General features: G+C 44.2%; 1 pseudogene; it reads left to right on the top strand.

Moving 5' to 3' along the window:
- The first annotated feature begins 1,458 nt into the window (after positions 1 to 1,458).
- LOC144693560 (uncharacterized) lies at positions 1,459 to 12,367 on the top strand (annotated as a pseudogene).
- The last annotated feature ends 5,352 nt before the right edge of the window (positions 12,368 to 17,719 follow it).

Genomic DNA, 17,719 nt, shown 5'->3' with positions numbered 1-17,719 from the left:
TATTCCTCCTGGCAAAATGCATAACCTCACATTTTCCTACATTATATTCCATCTGCCACTTTTTTGCCCACTCACTTAACCTGTCTATATCCCTCTGTAGATTCCTCATGCCATCCTCACCACTTGCCTTCTCACCTATTTTTGTATCATCCGCAAACTTGGCGATAGTACATTCACTTCCCTCAGTCATTAATAAATATTGTAAATAATCGTGGCCCCAGCACTGATCCCTGTGGCACTCCACTAAGTTACAGGTTGCTATGCTGAAAATGCATCCCTTATCCCAACTCTCTGTCTTCTATTAGTTAGCCAATCATCTACCCACGCTAATATACTACCCCCAACTACATGGGCTCTTATCTTATTAAATAGCTTTACGTGCGGCACTTTATCAAACGTCTTTAGGAAATCCAAATATATTACATCTACTGGTTCCCCTTTACCTATCCTGCTTGTTACCTCCTCAAAGAATTTTAATACATTTGTCAGGCCTGATTTCCCCTTCATGAAGCCAAGCTGACTCTGCTCAATTAGATTATATAATTCTAAATGCTCTGCTATTACATCCTTTATAATAGAATCTAACATTTTCCCAATGACTAATGTTAAGCTAACTGGCCTATAGTTACCTGTTTTTTTGTCTCCTTCCCTTTTTGAATAAGGGTGTTACATTGGCAGCTTTCCAATTCTCTAGGACTTTACTTGGATTCTTGGAAGATTACTACCAGTGCACCCACTATCTTTGCAGCTACTTCCTTTAATATCCTAGGATACAACCCATCAGGTCCAGGAGACTTATCGGCCTTTAGCCCCATTAGTTTCCATAGTGATAATTATTGTATTTATTTCCTCCCCCTCTTTTGCCCCTTGATTATTTAGGGTTGAAATGCTATTAGTGTCTTCTACCATGAAGATTGAAGCAAAGTATTTATTCAACTCCTCTGCCATTTCCTAGTTCCCCCTTATTATTTCCCCAGCCCCATTCTGTAAGGGGCCAATGTTCATTCTTCCTTTTTATATATTTAAAGAAGCTGTTACTGCCTGTTTTTATGTTACTTGCTAGTTTTACCCTCAAAGTTTATTTTCTCCCTCTTTTTTTTTGGTCATCTTTTGTTGGTTTTAAAAACTTTCCCAGTCCTCTGGCTTACCACTAATCTATGCCACATTGTATGTCTTTTCTTTTAATTTGATAATATCTATTGAGAAGAGAGAGCAAAACAGGGAGAGATCAAAAGAGAGGAGAGTGAGAGAGCAAAAGAGAGAAAGAGGAGAGAAAGAGGAGAGGATGAGCGAGAGAGAGAGGGGACGAGCGAGAGAGAGAGGGGACGAGCGAGAGAGAGAGGGGACGAGCGAGAGAGAGAGGGGACGAGCGAGAGAGAGAGGGGACGAGCGAGAGAGAGAGGGGACGAGCGAGAGAGAGAGGGGACGAGCGAGAGAGAGAGGGGACGAGCGAGAGAGAGAGGGCGAGAGAGAGAGAGAGAGGATGAGCGAGAGAGAGAGAGAGAGAGAGAGGACGAGCGAGAGAGAGAGAGAGAGAGAGAGGACGAGCGAGAGAGAGAGAGGACGAGCGAGAGAGAGAGAGAGAGGACGAGCGAGAGAGAGAGGACGAGCGAGAGAGAGAGGACGAGCGAGAGAGAGAGGACGAGCGAGAGAGAGAGGACGAGCGAGAGAGAGAGGACGAGCGAGAGAGAGAGGACGAGCGAGAGAGAGAGAGGACGAGCGAGAGAGAGAGAGGACGAGCGAAAGGGAGAGAGAGGACGAGCGAAAGAGAGAGAGAGGACGAGCGAAAGAGAGAGAGAGGACGAGCGAAAGAGAGAGAGAGGACGAGCGAAAGAGAGAGAGAGGACGAGCGAAAGAGAGAGAGAGAGGACGAGCGAAAGAGAGAGAGAGAGGACGAGCGAAAGAGAGAGAGAGAGGACGAGCGAAAGAGATAGAGAGAGGACGAGCGAAAGAGAGAGAGAGAGGACGAGCGAAAGAGAGAGAGAGAGGACGAGCGAGAGAGAGGACGAGCGAGAGAGAGAGAGAGGACAAGCGAGAGAGAGAGAGAGGACGAGCGAGAGAGAGAGGACGAGCGAGAGAGAGAGAGAGGACGAGCGAGAGAGAGAGAGAGGACGAGCGAGAGAGAGAGAGAGAGAGAACGAGCGAGAGAGAGAGAGAACGAGCGAGAGAGAGAGAGAACGAGCGAGAGAGAACGAGCGAGAGAGAACGAGCGAGAGAGAACGAGCGAGAGAGAACGAGCGAGAGAGAACGAGCGAGAGAGAACGAGCGAGAGAGAACGAGCGAGAGAGAACGAGCGAGAGAGAACGAGCGAGAGAGAACGAGCGAGAGAGAACGAGGGAGAGAGAGAGAGGGAGAGAGAGAGAGGGAGAGAGAGAGAGGGAGAGAGAGAGAGGGAGAGAGAGAGAGGGAGAGAGAGAGAGGGAGAGAGAGAGAGGGAGAGAGAACGAGCGAGAGAGAATGAGCGAGAGAGGGAGAGAGAACGAGCGAGAGAGTGGGAAAAAACAAAAGAGAGAGGGAGTGAAAACAAAAAAGGGAAAGAAAACAAGAGAGGGAGAGAACAAAAGAGAGAGGAGAGAGAACAAGAGAGAAGAGAGAGAGAACAAAAGAGTGAGAACAAGAGAGAGAGAACAAAGAGAGAACAAAAAGAGAACGAGAGATCAAAAAGAGAACGAGAGAGAACAAAAGAGAGAGAACAAAGGAGAACAAAGAGAGAGAACAAAGAAAGAGAACAAAGAAAGAGAACAAAGAAAGAGAGAAAACAAAGAGAGAGAGAAAACAAAAGAGAGAACAAAAGAGTGAGAACAAAAGAGAGAGAAAACAAAGAGAGAGAACAAAGGGAGAGAGAAAACAAAGAGAGAGAGAAAACAAAAGAGAGAACAAAAGAGTGAGAACAAAAGAGAGAGAGAACAAAGAGAGTCGAGAAAGAAGAGAGAAGAAAGGAGAGGAGAGAACAAAATAGGGAGAGAAAACAGAAGAGGGAGAGAAAACAAAAGAGAGAGAGAGAGAGAGAAGAGAGAACAAAAGAGTGAGAGAGAAACCAAAAGAGAAGAGTACGAGAGACAAAAAGAGAGAGAACAAAAAGAGAACGAGAGAGAGAACAAAAAGAGAGAGAAATAAAAGAGAAGAAAGAAAACAAGAGGAGAGAACAAAAGAGAGCAGAGAGAGAACGAGCGAGCGAGAGAGAGAGAACGAGCGAGCGAGAGAGAGAGAACGAGCGAGCGAGAGAGAGAGAACGAGCGAGCGAGAGAGAGAGAGAACGAGCGAGAGAGAGAGAGAGAGAGAACGAGCGAGAGAGAGAGAGAGAGAGAACGAGAGAACGAGCGAGAGAGAACGAGAGAACGAGAGAGAGAGAGAACGAGAGAGAGAGAGAACGAGAGAGAGAGAACGAGAGAGAGAGAGAACGAGAGAGAGAGAGAACGAGAGAGAGAGAGAGAACGAGAGAGAGAGAGAGAACGAGAGAGAGAACGAGAGAACAAGCGAGAGAGAGAACGAGAGAGAGAGAGAACGAGAGAGAGAGAACGAGCGAGAGAGAGAGAACGAGCGAGAGAGAGAGAACGAGCGAGAGAGAGAGAACGAGCGAGAGAGAGAGAACGAGCGAGAGAGAGAGAACGAGCGAGAGAGAGAACGACCGAGAGAGAGAACGACCGAGAGAGAGAACGACCGAGAGAGAGAACGAGCGAGAGAGCGAGAGAGAACGAGCGAGAGAGAACGAGCGAGAGAGCGAGAGAGAACGAGCGAGAGAGCGAGCGAGAACGAGCGAGAGAGAACGAGCGAGAGAGAACGAGCGAGAGAGAACGAGCGAGAGAGAGAGATCGAGAGAACGAGCGAGAGAGAGATCGAGAGAACGAGCGAGAGAGAGATCGAGAGAACGAGCGAGAGAGAGATCGAGAGAACGAGCGAGAGAGAGATCGAGAGAACGAGCGAGAGAGAGATCGAGAGAACGAGCGAGAGAGAGATCGAGAGAACGAGCGAGAGAGAGATCGAGAGAACGAGCGAGAGAGAGATCGAGAGAACGAGCGAGAGAGAGAACGAGCGAAGGAGAGATCGAGAGAACGAGCGAGAGAGAGAACGACCGAGAGAACGAGCGAGAGAGAGATCGAGAGAACGAGCGAGAGAGAGAACGAGCGAGAGAGAGATCGAGAGAACGAGCGAGAGAGAGAACGAGCGAGAGAGAGAACGAGCGAGAGAGAGAACGAGCGAGAGAGAGATCGAGAGAACGAGCGAGAGAGAGAACGAGCGAGAGAGAGATCGAGAGAACGAGCGAGAGAGAGAACGAGCGAGAGAGAGATCGAGAGAACGAGCGAGAGAGAGATCGAGAGAACGAGCGAGAGAGAGATCGAGAGAACGAGCGAGAGAGAGATCGAGAGAACGAGCGAGAGAGAGATCGAGAGAACGAGCGAGAGAGAGATCGAGAGAACGAGCGAGAGAGAGATCGAGAGAACGAGCGAGAGAGAGATCGAGAGAACGAGCGAGAGAGAGATCGAGAGAACGAGCGAGAGAGAGATCGAGAGAATGAGCGAGAGAGAACGAGCGAGCGAGCGAGAGAGAACGAGCGAGAGAGGGAGCGAAAACGAGCGAGATAGTGGGAAAAAAACAGAGAGAGGGAGAGAAAACAAAAAAGGGAAAGAAAACAAGAGAGGGAGAGAACAAGAGAGAAGAGAGAGAGAACAAAAGAGTGAGAACAAGAGAGAGAGAACAAAGAGAGAACAAAAAGAGAACGAGAGATCAAAAAGAGAACGAGAGAGAACAAAAGAGAACAAAAGAGAACAAAGAAAGAGAACAAAGGGAGAGAGAAAACAAAGAGAGAGAGAAAACAAAAGAGAGAACAAAAGAGTGAGAACAAAAGAGAGAGAGAACAAAGAGAGAACAAAGAGAGGCGAGAAAGAAGAGAGAAGAAAGGAGAGGAGAGAACAAAATAGGGAGAGAAAACAGAAGAGGGAGAGAAAACAAGAGAGAGAGAGAGAAGAGAGAACAAAAGAGTGAGAGAGAAAACAAAAGAGAAGAGTACGAGAGAACAAAAAGAGAGAACGAGAGAACAAAGAGAACGAGAGAGAGAACAAAAGAGAGAGAAAACAAAGAGAGAAATAAAAGAGAAGAGAGAAAACAAGAGGAGAGAGCAAAAGAGAGAGAGCAGAGAGAGAACGAGCGAGCGAGAGAGAACGAGCGAGAGAGAGAGAGAACGAGCGAGAGAGAGAGAGAGAGAGAGAGAACGAGCGCGAGAGAGAGAATGAGCGAGAGAGAGAGAACGAGCGAGAGAGAGAGAGAGAGAACAAGCGAGAGAGAGAGAACGAGAGAGAGGGAGAACGAGAGAACGAGCGAGAGAGAGAACGAGAGAGAGAACGAGAGAACGAGAGAGAACGAGCGAGGGAGAGAGAACGAGCGAGAGAGAGAGAACGAGCGAGAGAGAGAGAACGAGCGAGAGAGAGAGAACGACCGAGAGAGAGAACGACCGAGAGAGAAAAAACGAGTGAGAGAGAACAAACGAGTGAGAGAGAGAGAACGAGCGAGAGAGCGAGAGAGAACGAGCGAGAGAGCGAGAGAGAGAGAGAGAACGAGCGAGCGAGAGAGAGAACGAGCGAGCAAACGAGCGAGAGAACGAGCGAGAGAGAGATCGAGAGAACGAGCGAGAGAGAGATCGAGAGAACGAGCGAGAGAGAGATCGAGAGAACGAGCGAGAGAGAGATCGAGAGAACGAGCGAGAGAGAGATCGAGAGAACGAGCGAGAGAGAGATCGAGAGAACGAGCGAGAGAGAGATCGAGAGAACGAGCGAGAGAGAGATCGAGAGAACGAGCGAGAGAGAGATCGAGAGAACGAGCGAGAGAGAGATCGAGAGAACGAGCGAGAGAGAGATCGAGAGAACGAGCGAGAGAGAGATCGAGAGAACGAGCGAGAGAGAGATCGAGAGAACGAGCGAGAGAGAGATCGAGAGAACGAGCGAGAGAGAGATCGAGAGAACGAGCGAGAGAGAGATCGAGAGAATGAGCGAGAGAGAGAACGAGCGAGAGAGAACGAGCGAGAGAGAACGAGCGAGAGAGAACGAGCGAGAGAGAGAACGAGCGAGAGAGAACGAGCGAGAGAGAACGAGCGAGAGAGAACGAGCGAGAGAGAGAGAGAACGAGCGAGAGAGAGAGAGAACGAGCGAGAGAGAGAGAGAACGAGCGAGAGAGAGAGAGAATGAGCGAGAGAGAACGAGCGAGAGAGAGAGAGAACGAGCGAGAGAGAACGAGCGAGAGAGAGAACGAGCGAGAGAGAATGAGAGAGAGAACGAGCGAGAGAGAGAGAGAACGAGCGAGAGAGAGAGAACGAACGAGAGAGAGAGAACGAGCGAGAGAGAGAGAGAGAGAACGAGCGAGAGAGAGAGAACGAGCGAGAGAGAGAGAGAACGAGCGAGGGAGAGAGAGAACGAGAGAGAGAGAGAACGAGCGAGAGAGAGAGAACGACCGAGACAGAACAAACGAGTGAGCGAGAGAGAACGAGCGAGAGAGAACGAGCGAGAGAGGGAGAGAAAACGAGCGAGATAGTGGGAAAAAACAGAAGAGAGAGGGAGAGAAAACAAAAAAGGGAAAGAAAACAAGAGAGGGAGAGAACAAAAGAGAGAGGAGAGAGAACAAGAGAGAAGAGAGAGAACAAAAGAGTGAGAAGAGAGAGAACAAAGAGAGAACAAAAAGAGAACGAGAGATCAAAAAGAGAACGAGAGAGAACAAAAGAGAGAGAACAAAAAAGAACAAAGAGAGAGAACAAAGGGAGAGAGAAAACAAAGAGAGAGAAAACAAAAGAGAGAATAAAAGAGTGAGAACAAAAGAGAGAGAGAACAAAGAGAGAGAACAAAGAGGTGAGAAAGAAGAGAGAAGAAAGGAGAGGAGAGAACAAAATAGGGAGAGAAAACAGAAGAGGGAGGGAGAGAAAACAAAAGAGAAGAGTACGAGAGAACAAAAAGAGAGAACAAAAAGAGAACGAGAGAGAGAACAAAAAGAGAACGATAGAGAGAACAAAAGAGAGAGAAAACAAAGAGAGAAATAAAAAAGAGAGAAAACAAAAAAGAGAACAAAAGAGAGCAGAGAGAGAACGAGCGAGAGAGGGAGAACGAGCGAGAGAGGGAGAACGAGCGAGAGAGGGAGAACGAGCGAGAGAGGGAGAACGAGCGAGAGAGAGATCGAGAGAACGAGCGAGAGAGAGATCGAGAGAGCGAGCGAGAGAGAGATCGAGAGAACGAGCGAGAGAGAGATCGAGAGAACGAGCGAGAGAGAGATCGAGAGAACGAGCGAGAGAGAGATCGAGAGAACGAGCGAGAGAGAGATCGAGAGAACGAGCGAGAGATCGAGAGAACGAGCGAGAGAGAGATCGAGCGAGAGAGAATGAGCGAGAGAGAGAGAACGAGCGAGAGAGAGAGAACGAGCGAGAGAGAGAGAACGAGCGAGAGAGAGAGAACGAGCGAGAGAACGAGCGAGAGAGAGAATGAGCGAGAGAGAGAGAATGAGCGAGAGAGAGAACGAGCGAGAGAGAGAACGAGCGAGAGAGAGAACGAGCGAGAGAGAGAGAGAGCGAGCGAGAGAGGGAGAGAACGAGCGAGAGAGAACGAGCGAGAGAGAGAGAACGAGCAAGAGAGAGAATGAGCGAGAGAGAGAGAGAGAATGACCGAGACAGAACAAACGAGTGAGCGAGAGAGAACAAGCGAGAGAGAACGAGCGAGAGAGGGAGAGAAAACGAGCGAGATAGTGGGAAAAAACAGAAGAGAGAGGGAGAGAAAACAAAAAAGGGAAAGAAAACAAGAGAGGGAGAGAACAAAAGAGAGAGGAGAGAGAACAAGAGAGAAGAGAGAGAGAACAAAAGAGTGAGAACAAGAGAGAGAACAAAGAGAGAACAAAAAGAGAACGAGAGATCAAAAAGAGAACGAGAGAGAACAAAAGAGAGAGAACAAAAGAGAACAAAGAGAGAGAACAAAGGGAGAGAGTAAACAAAGAGAGAGAAAACAAAAGAGAGAATAAAAGAGTGAGAACAAAAGAGAGAGAGAACAAAGAGAGAGAACAAAGAGGTGAGAAAGAAGAGAGAAGAAAGGAGAGGAGAGAACAAAATAGGGAGAGAAAACAGAAGAGGGAGGGAGAGAAAACAAAAGCGAGAGAAGAGAGAACAAAAGAGTGAGAGAGAAAACAAAAGAGAAGAGTACGAGAGAACAAAAAGAGAGAGAACAAAAAGAGGAACGAGAGAGAGAACAAAAAGAGAACGAGAGAGAGAACAAAATGGAGAGAAAACAAAGAGAGAAATAAAAAAGAGAGAAAACAAAAGAGAGAACAAAAGAGAGCAGAGAGAGAACGAGCGAGCGAGAGAGAACGAGCGAGAGAGGGAGAACGAGCGAGAGAGGGAGAACGAGCGAGAGAGGGAGAACGAGCGAGAGAGGGAGAACGAGCAAGAGAGGGAGATCGAGAGAACGAGCGAGAGAGATCGCGAGAACGAGCGAGAGAACGAGCGAGAGAGAGAACGAGCGAGAGAGAGAACGAGCGAGAGATCGAGAATGAGCGAGAGAGATCGAGAACGAGCGAGAGATTGAGCGAGAGACAGAACGAGCAAGAGAGAACGAGCGAGACAGAGAGAGAACGAGCGAGAGAGAAAAAACAAGATAGAGGGAGAGAAAACAAAAAAGGGAAAGAAAACAAAAGAGAGAGGGAGAGAACAAAAGAGAGAGGAGAGAGAACAAGAGAGAGAGGAGAGAGAACAAGAGAGAAGAGAGAGAGAACAAAAGAGTGAGAACAAGAGAGAGAGAGAGAACAAAAAGAGAACGAGAGACATCAAAAAGAGAACGAGAGAGAACAAAAGAGAACAAAGAGAGAGAACAAAGAGAGAGAACAAAGGGAGAGAGAAAACAAAGAGTGAGAAAACAAAGAGAGAGAGAAAACAAAAGAGAGAACAAAAGAGTGAGAACAAAAGAGAGGGAGAACAAAGAGAGGAGTGAAAGAAGAGAGAAGAAAGAAGAGAACAAAATAGGGAGAGAAAACAAAAGAGGGAGGGAGAGCAAACAAAAGAGAGAGAGAAGAGAGAACAAAAGAGTGAGAAAGAAAACAAAAGAGAAGAGTACGAGAGAACAAAGAGAGAGAGAGAACGAGAGAGAGAACAAAAAGAGAACGAGAGAGAACAAAAGAGAGAGAGAGAAGGGAGAGAGAACAAAAGAGAGAGAAAACAAAGAGAAATAAAAGAGGAGAGAAAACAAAAGAGAGAACAAAAGAGAGAGCAGAGAGAGAAAACGAAGTGAGAGAAAAGAGAGAACAAAGGAGAGACGAGAGAAGGGAGAACAAAAGAAAGAGTGAGAAGGGAGAATAAAAGAGAGAGAGAGAAAACAAAAGGAGGAGAGAGAGCAAAACAAAGAGAGAAAACAAAGAGAGAATACAAAACAGGGGAGAGAGAGGAGAGAAGGAAGAACAAAATAGAGCGAGGACAAGAGAGAGGAGAGAGAGAACAAAAGAGAGAGAACAATGAGAGAGAGAACAAAAGAGAGAGAAGAGAGAACAAAAGAGAGAGGACGAAAGAGAGAGGAGAGGACGAAAGAGAGAGAAGAGAGGACGAAAGAGAGAGAAAAGAGGACGAGAGAGGAGAGAGAGAACAAAAGAGAGAAGAGAGAGAGAACAAAAGAGAGAAGAGAGAGAACAAATGAGACAGGGAGAACAAAAGAGAGAACAAAAGACAGAGAGAGAAAACAAGAGAGAGGAGAGAACAAAAGAGAGAGGAGAGAACAAAAGAGAGAGGAGAGAACAAAAGAGAGAGGAGAGAACAAAAGAGAGAGGAGAGAACAAAAGAGAGAGGAGAGAACAAAAGAGAGAGGAGAGAACAAAAGAGAGAACAAGAGAACAAAAGAGAGAACAAGAGAACAAAAGAGAGAACAAGAGAACAAAAGGAGAGAACAAGAGAACAAAAGAGAGAACAAGAGAACAAAAGAGAGAAAAGAGAGCGGAGAGAGAACAAGAGAGGAGAGAGAACAAGAGAGAGAGAACAAAAGAGAGAGGAGAGAGAACAAAAGAGAGAGGCGAGAGAACAAGAGAGAGAAGAGAGAACAAGAGAGAGAAGAGAGAACAAGACAAGGAGTGAACAAGAAGAGAGAACAAAAGAGAGAACGAAAGAGAGAGGAGAACAAAAGAGAGAGAAGAGAAAGAATAAAAGAGAGAGAACAAAAGAGAGAACAAAAGGGAGGAGAGAACAAAAGAGAGGGAGAAGAGAAAACAAAAGAGAAAGAGAGAAAAGAGAGGAGAGAACAAAGAGAGAGAGGAAAGAGAGAGAACAAAAGAGAGAGGAGAGAGAGAACAAAAGGGAGGAAAGAGAGAACAAGAGAGAGAGAAGAAAAGAGAGAGAACAAAAGAGAGAACAGAGAGAGAAGAGAGAACAAAAGGAGAGAACAAGAAAGAACAAAAGAGAGAAGAGAGAACAAAAAAGAGAGAGAACCAAAGAGAGAGAGAACAAAACAGAGAGAGAGAACAAAAGAGAGAACAAAAGAGAGAAGAGAGAGAACAAAAGAGAGGAGAGAACGAGAGAGAGAGAACAAAAGAGAGAGAGAGAACAAAAGAAAGAGAACAAAAGAGAGAGAAAACAAAAAAGAGAGAACAAAAGAGAGAGAACAAAAGAGAGAGAGAACAAGAGAGAGAGAGAACAAAAGAAAGAGAACAAAAGAGAGAGAAAACAAAAAAGAGAGAACAAGAGAGAGAGAACAAAAGAGAGAGAGAACAAGAGAGAGAGAGAACAAAAGAGAGAGAGAACAAAAGAGAGATAGAGAGAGAACAAAAGAGAGAGAACAAAAGAGAGAGAGAGAATAAGAGAGGAAAGAGAGAACAAGAGAGAGAACAAAAGAGAGAGAATAGAAAGAGAGAACAAAAGGAGAGAACAAGAGAGAACAAAAGGAGAGAACAAGAGAGAACAAAAGAGAGAGAGAACAAAAGAGAGAGAGAGAACAAAAGAGAGAGAGAGAACAAAAGAGAGAGAACAAAAGAGAGAGAACAAAAGAGAGAGAACAAACGAGAACAAAAGAGAGAGAACAAAAGAGAGAGAACAAAAGAGAGAGAACAAAAGAGAGAGAACAAAAGAGAGAGAGAACAAAAGAGAGAGAGAGAACAAAAGAGAGAGGAGAGAGAACAAAAGGGAGGAAAGAGAGAACAAGAGAGAGAGAACAAAAGAGAGAGAACAAAAGAGAGAGCGAACAGAGAAGAGGAGAACAAAAGGAGAGAAGAGAGAACAAAAGAGAGGAGAGAGAACAAAAAAGAGAGAGAACCAAAGAGAGAGAGAATAAAAGAGAGAAGAGATAGAACAAAAGAGAGGAGAGAGAACAAGAGAGAGAGAGAGAACAAAAGAGAGAGAGAGAACAAAAGAAAGAGAACAAAAGAGAGAGAGAACAAAAGAGAGAGAACAAAAGAGAGAGAACAAAAGAGAGAGAACAAAAGAGAGAGAACAAAAGAGAGAGAACAAGAGAGAGAGAGAACAAAAGAGAGAGAGAACAAAAGAGAGACGAAAGAGAATAAGAGAGGAAAGAGAGAACAAGAGAGAGAGAATAGAAAGAGAGAACAAAAGGAGAGAACAAGAGAGAGAACAAAAGAGAGAACGAGAGGAGAGAACGAGAGAGAGAACAAAAGAGAGAGAACAAAAGAGAGAGAACAAAAGAGAACAAAAGAGAGGAGAGAACAAAAGAGAGGAAAGAACAAGAGAGAGAGAGAACAAAAGAGAGAAGAGAGAGAACAAAAGAGAGAGGAGAGAGAACAAAAGGGAGAGAGAACAAAAGGGAGAGAACAAAAGGGAGAGAGGACAAAAGAAAGGTGAGAAGAGAGAACAAAGAGAGAGGAGAACAGAGAGAGAAGAGAGAACAAAAGAGAGAAGAGGGAGAACAAAAGAGAGAAGAGGGAGAACAAAAGAGAGAAGAGGGAGAACAAAAGAGAGAAGAGGGAGAACAAAAGAGAGAAGAGGGAGAACAAAAGAGAGAAGAGAGAACAAAAGAGAGGAAAGAACAAAAGAGAGAGAGAGAACAAAAGAGAGAAAACAAAAGAGAGAGAACAAAAGAGAGAGACAGAACAAAATAGAGAACAAAAGAGAGAGAACAAAAGAGGAGAGAACAAAAGAGAGAGAGAGGAGAGAACAATGAGAGAGAAGAGAGAGAACAAAAGAGAGAGAACAAGAGGAGAGAGAACAAAAGAGAGAGAACAAGAGGAGAGAGAACAAGAGGAGAGAGAACAAGAGGAGAGAGAACAAGAGGAGAGAGAACAAGAGAGGGAGAGAACAAGAGAGGGAGAGAACAAGAGAGGGAGAGAACAAGAGAGGGAGAAAACAAGAGAGGGAGAGAACAAAAAAGAGAACTAAAGAGAGAAGAGAGAGAACAAGAGAGAAGGAATAATAAAAGAGTGAGAGAGAAGAGAGAACAGAGAGATAAGAGAAGAGAACAAGCGAGAGAGGAGAGAAGGGAGAAGAGAGAGAGAGCAAAAGAGAGAGAGGGAACAGAGAGGAGAGAACAAAAGAGACAGGAGTGAGAACGAGAACAAAAAAGAGAACAAAAAGGGAGAGGAACAAGAGAGAGAAGAGACGAGAGAGAACAAAAGAGAGGAGAGAGGACAAAAGAGAGAACAAAAGAGGGAGAGGAGCAAAGGGAGAACAAAGAGAGAGAACAAAAGAGAGAATGAGAAAGAACAAGAGAGAGAGAACGAGAAGAGAGAACAAAAGAGAGAACAGAAGAGAGGAGAGAGAACGAGAGAGAGACCAAGAGAGAGCGAACAAAGAGAGAGAGACCAAAAAAGTGAACAAGAGAAGCAAGAGAACAAAAGAGAGAGGAGAGAGAACAAAAGAGAGAGAGGAGAGAAAACTGAGAACAAGAGAGAGAGAGAACATGAGAGAGAGTGAGAACAAAAGAGAGAGGAGAGAAAACAGAGAACAAGAGAGAGAACATACGAGAGAAAACAAAGGGAGGGAGAGAGAGAAAACAAAAGAGAGAGAACAAAAGAGAGAGAAGACAGAGAGAACAAATGAGAGAACAAAAGACAGAAAACACAAAAGAGGTGAGAGAAGAAAGGATAGAGAGAGCAGAGAGGAAACAAAAAGAGAGAACAAAAAGAGAGAGCGATAGAGAACAAAAGAGAGAGAATGGACGAGAGAGAGAGAATGAGAGAGAGGGAACAGAGAGAGAGGAAAAAAATGGGAAAAAAGGGGTCACCGCCACTTCCCACCCATGTGAGCTCTTCGGCATCTCCCCCCCCCCCCCCACCCCCCCAAACACTTACAGACCAATTAGCACCACCCCTGCCCCTATGGTCTGGTCAGCAATCCTCCACCCTCACTGTAGTTGTCATCAGCAGACCACCCACCCCTCTTCTTGCTCCCCCATTCAAAGTGTCATTAGCCCCATGATAGAGAAAAAAATTGAAATGCAGTCTCTCATGTGTAAAAAGTTGGACAACCCTGAGTTAGAAGCATCAAAGAGGAGCACATAAAAAAAAGGGGCAGCCACACTGCTGGGAGTGTGCTGTAGAGCCCCAAATAGAGAGAGATAGGAGAGCAAATATATTGGCAAATTTCTGAAAAGTGCGTAACCAGTCGGGCAATAACAGTCGGGGGATTTCAAATACCTTAATATTAACTGGAATAGAATCTGTACAGCATGATCGGTGTAAAAGGTATAGAGGGGACAGAATTTTTGAAATGCATGTATAACTTTTTTTAGCTAGTACATAGAAAACCCATCAAGAAACAGGACAGTCTTAGGCTTGGTTTTAGGGAATAAAGCTGGGCAGCTGAAAGGATTATCATTGGGCAAGCATGCTGGTGGTAGTGATCGTAATTTAGTTAGATTTAACATAGTAATGGAAAAGGACAAAGGTAGACCAGGATAAAAGTTCTCAATTGGGAAAGGTCAAATTTACAAAGCTGAGATGTGATTTAGTGAAAGTGAACTGAGGACAACTATCTGAAGGCAAGTCAGTGTCAAAGCTGTGGGGGGCATTCAAGGGGGAGGGGGTAATGAGGATTCAGAACAAATGTGCTCCCACAACGAAATATAGGCGGTACTTCCAAATCTAGAGTCTCTGGATGTCAGGGAGCATACAGAAGTCGGATATGGCAGAAAGGGAAGCTTATGTCAGATACCAAGAGCTCAATACTACAGAAAGACTTGAGGAATTATAGAAAATGTGCCAAGGTGAAATTCTAAAGGAAATTGAAGAATCATAGAAAGGGCATGAGAAAATATTGGCAAGTAACGATGTTTTATAAATGCATAAAAAAAGAGGATTACTAAAGAGCAGGGTTTATTAGAGATTAAAAAGGTAACCTGCCTGGGGAGGGGGAATAACTGAAGAATATAATTCATGCATTTCTGAATGACAACTAAGGACAGTCGGCATGGATTCATTAAGTGAAGGTCATGTCTGACTTACTCGATTGTGTTATCCCCCTTATAAAATTCAAAGTTGATGAGGTAGCAAGTTTGATGTGGTTTACATGGATTTTAGCAAAACTTTTGACAGGGTCCCACATGGCAGACTGACCAGAAAAAATGAAAATCCATGTGATTCAAGTGGCAAGTTGCATCTGAAATTGGCTCAGTGACAGAAAACAAAGGGTAATGGTGGACAGGGACTTTTGTAACTTGAAAGGCTGTTTCCAGTGGGGTTGCACAGGGCTCAGTAGTTAGTTCCTTGCTTTTTGTGACATCAATGATTTAGACAAATGTAGGGAGCATGACTAAGAATTTTGCAGTTGAAACAAAAAGTAACAGTGTGGTTGATAGTGAAGATGATTGCAGGATAATCCCAATAGACTAGTCAAGTGGGTAAAAAAGTGGCAAATGGAATTCAATCTGGAAAAGAAAAAAAATGATAAGATGCTGAGAAATGTAGAGGAACAGAGGGACCTTGGAGTGCATGTCCACAGATCCTTGAAGGTAGCAGGACAGCTTGTTAAAAGGCACCTGGGATACTTTTATTAGCCGAAGCACTGACTGGAAAGATCTTCGATTCATCAGGAATATTTACTGGAATCAGGTAGCGATGATCAGATATGAGAACAAACTCAGTGATTGGAAAACAATCAAAACAGGGGTTAGACAAGGCTGCATTCTCTCACTGGACTGTTTCTCCCTATAGAGAGAACACATTCTATGAGGAATTGAAGGGGTGGATGGTGTGTCAAGGTAGGAGGGAGGTAACATCCGCTATGCCGACGGCACAATACTTATAGCAACAAATGAAGAAGACTTGCAAAAATGAATCGATACAATCATAAAGGAAAGTGGTAGATAAGGGCTTACATTCAACTGCAAGAAAAAAATACACTGTGGTAATGACAAAGGAAAACAGCATTCCAGTATGCAACATCACAGAAAATGGAAGCTAGTTAGAACACGTCATAGTAACATCTAATGTCAAAAGCAGTACTGAAATCCAAAAAAGGATTGGACAAGCCAAAAGTATTCTTACAAAATTAAGCAACAACCTAAGAAATGCCAGTTTGAGTCTTGAAACAAGGATCAGTGTACTAAAATGTTATGTCTGGTCAGTAATGAATTATGGATGTGAAGGCTGGAGCATTACGAAAGCGGAAAAGAGAAGCGACAGCTTCAAAATGTGGTGCTTAGGAAGGATGCTAAGGGTAAGGGGGTGGAGAAAAGAACTAATGAAGTAGTATTGAATGAGACCAGAAGAACAAAAGAACTCTTAAATAATATCAAAGAAAACAGACAAGTGGAGTTCTTTGGACATGTTATCCATGCAGAAGGGTTGGAGTGTCTAATCACCACCAGAAGAATTAACAGAAGAAGAGCAAGAGGCTGACAGCAAAGGAAGCAGCTCAGCAACATTAAAGACTGGCTTAACCAGAACTCCAACAGCGAAGTCATCTGCTGTAGCCACCATCAGGAAAGTTTGGAAGACCATGGTCACTTATGCCACTCGACATGGCATTTAGATGATGACAATAACATGTAAGAGAAGGGAGGTTATGTTAGAACTACATAAAGTACTAGTTAGGCTGCAGCAAGAATACTACATACTGGTCACTACATTATAGGAAGGATGTGATTGCACTGGAGAGAGAAGAGAGAGGAGATTTAGGAAGGTGTTGCCACGAATTAAGAATTTTAGCTATGGGAAAGCTTGGGACTAGGGGTTGTTTTCTTTGGAACAGAAGAGGCAGAGAGATTTAATTGAGGTGTATAAAGTTGAGGGGATAGATTGAGTGGATAGGAAGGACCCATTTCCTTCATCAGAGAGATCAATAACTGGGGGTATAGATTTAAAGCAATTGGTAGAAGGATTGGGGGAGCGGGAGAAGGCGGGGGCTGAGGTTAAAATTTTTCACCCAGAGGGTGGTGGGCTCTAGAGTACACTAGAATATCACTCAACAACACCTTCTAAAATTTACAAAGAACTGAGTTCTGACATTTTCTAACAAAGCAGCAAAACACTGTCCCAAATTAAACAAAGTCAACTTGAAGATCACAAGGTGGAAGACATTTCTATGCTAGCGTGAACTTGGTTTTAAGTTTTTGTTTGGAGAGTCAAAGAACGTGTGCTGCATAAACATATAGGGGAGAATTTTCTCCCCCTCCGTTGGGGGGGGTTGTTGGGTTGTTGGACGGGTGCAGGGATGGGCGGACGCCTAACCGATGCATGCAAAAGAGCGTAGAAATCTCCCTGAGGCACAGAGCTGCCTCAGGGAGATTAGCTTGATATTTAAAAATTTAATTAAGAAAAAAAAATTTTTTTTAAAGACATGTCCCCTCATGTGAGTGTCACATGAGCTGGGACATGGCAATGATTTTTTTATTAAAAATTTGTGTTAAACTTTAAAAACCTTCAGGAAACCTCATCCCGCCCGTGGATGAGGTTTCATGATAAATGCGAACGCCGCCTTAATGTTGTACGGGAAGCTCAGCTAATTAGCTTAATTGGTGTTTAAATGGCCTTAATAGGCCTTTGACAGTTTGGCGGACGTGCAGTCGACTCTGGTGCGCGCCACCGACCTCAAGGTCTGAATGATGCATGCCCGACGTCACCGCGCGTCATTTTACGTGTCAGCGAGCAGGCCCCGCCCCTGCTCGCCAACCCAAAAATTCTGGCCATGATGTTGCAGCAATATTTAATATAAAAAACACCACAATTTGAGCTGCCATTTATACCAGCACTAAAGTAAATGTTAAATAATTTATTCTTGAGTCAGGTGCCATCCTAATCTCTGTCAAGGAATGGCAGTGCTTTTCTAAAAAAAAATTAGACAATTATTGTAATTAAAAGGAAAATAAATTACATTCAAAATCACACTGAACTCATTTGACATAAGGTTCCTTCGATTACATTACATTAATGTAGACCCCCATTTTAAGAAATGTTTCTGTAAACTGGCTTTATCAGAGATATTTGCAAATCTCACCTCAAATTCTTGTTATATAATTTGTTTTGGGCTTCTAATGCAAGCACAATTTTAAGCATTTTATAAATTCAATTTTAACATGCGCTTGGAATAATAATTTTCTTCCAACTCATCCCAGCAAACGGTCAATAGAGAAGCTCAAACCGTAATTAGGTGACTCAGACCACAAGACAATTAGTTTGTTCTACCTCAGACTAACATAATAAAAGTAATAATAATGAGATGCGATGGCTTACCCAGGTTGTAAGTATTTAGCACTTTGGTTGAAACGTTTCCCTCTTCCGTGCCGATAGTTCAGTGGTTAAATGCACTGCTTGGCACGGTATTGAGGCACACTAACAG

The sequence above is a fragment of the Cetorhinus maximus genome, chromosome 18 (genome assembly GCF_964194155.1).
Source record: "Cetorhinus maximus chromosome 18, sCetMax3.hap1.1, whole genome shotgun sequence".
Taxonomy (NCBI): domain Eukaryota; kingdom Metazoa; phylum Chordata; class Chondrichthyes; order Lamniformes; family Cetorhinidae; genus Cetorhinus; species Cetorhinus maximus.
Note: the sequence above shows the minus strand (reverse complement) of the source record. Positions and strands in the feature narration are given on the sequence as shown.